Below are 1,375 nucleotides of genomic sequence, written 5' to 3'. Positions count from 1 at the left end.
AGGGAGACAGCTGGACTGTCTACTATGGTAGGAGTGTAGGTTGGTACTACCTATTAAAAAGATAATTTCGTAATATATGTCAACATGTTAAAAATATAAACCATTGTGCATACAATGGAATATTATTCAGTCTTAGCAATGAAGGAAATTCTGACATATGGGACAACATGGATGAACCTTGGAGACATGATGCTAAGTGAAAGAAGCCAGGCACAAAAGGACAAGTGCTGTATGATTCCATTTAGATGAGGTGCCTAGAATAGTCAAAACCATAGAGAGCGAAAGTAGAATGGTGATTGCTAGGGGCTGGAGGCATGGGGGCATAGCGTTATCACTTTGTTTGTTGGTTGATTTACTGAAGGAGAGTTGACACCCAATGTTATGCTCGTTTCAGGTGTACAACATAGTGATTCAGCTTCTCTCTCCCTTAGGCTGCGCTCACAAGCGTAGCTCCCATCTGTCACCATGCAATGCGATCATAAAACTTTGACTAGGGGCGCCTGGGTGGCTCAGTGGGTTAAAGCCTCCGCCTTTGGCTCCAGTCATAATCCCAGGGTCCTGGGATCAAGCCCCACATCGGGCTCTCTGCTTACCGGGAAGCCTGCTTCCCCCCTCTCTCTCTCTGCCTGCCTCTCTGCCTACTTGTGATCTCTGTCAAATAAATAAATAAAATCTTAAAAAAAAACAAAAACCCAAGCTTTGACTATATTCCCTGTGGTGGACTTTCATCCTCATGACCTATTCATTTCGTATTGGAAGCCTGTATCTCCCATTCCCCACTCACCCATTTCGCCCCCTTCCCTCTGGCAACCATCAGTGTGTTCTCTGTATTTATGGACGAAAGTCACCTTTTGATGGGTAAAGAGCTTCAGCTTTGCAAGATGGAAAGAGTTCTGGAAACAGATGATGGTGATGGTTGCGGGAAAATACGAATGTACTTAATACCACTGAACTGAACTATATACATTTAGTCTTTAAGACAGTAAATTCTGTATTATGTCTATTTTATCGTAAGTTTAAAAAATGGGGGGAAAACACATACCCCTTGACTCAGCAGTTCCACTTACAAACATTTACCTTATGTTAGAAAGTGAAAATATGCCAGGTATTTGGTTCCCGTTGTAACAACAAAAACTTCAAACAACCCAAATGTCCAACAATAGTTAAGTCGGCTAAATAAATGATGGAGAAATGATACAACATCCCTGCAGATTTTGAAAAGGTGAACTGAGTTCTGAAATAGGTTACTGAGGAATCAAGGCAACAGAGGTCCACAGAGTATGTATCGTATGGCCCACGTGGACACATTTTAAAAAATCTGTGCGCTCTGTGCATCTTCATGATAATTTTTGTAGAACCATAAAATTTTTTGCTG

The sequence above is a fragment of the Neovison vison genome, chromosome 8 (assembly GCF_020171115.1).
Source record: "Neovison vison isolate M4711 chromosome 8, ASM_NN_V1, whole genome shotgun sequence".
Classification (NCBI taxonomy): domain Eukaryota; kingdom Metazoa; phylum Chordata; class Mammalia; order Carnivora; family Mustelidae; genus Neogale; species Neogale vison.
Note: the sequence above shows the minus strand (reverse complement) of the source record.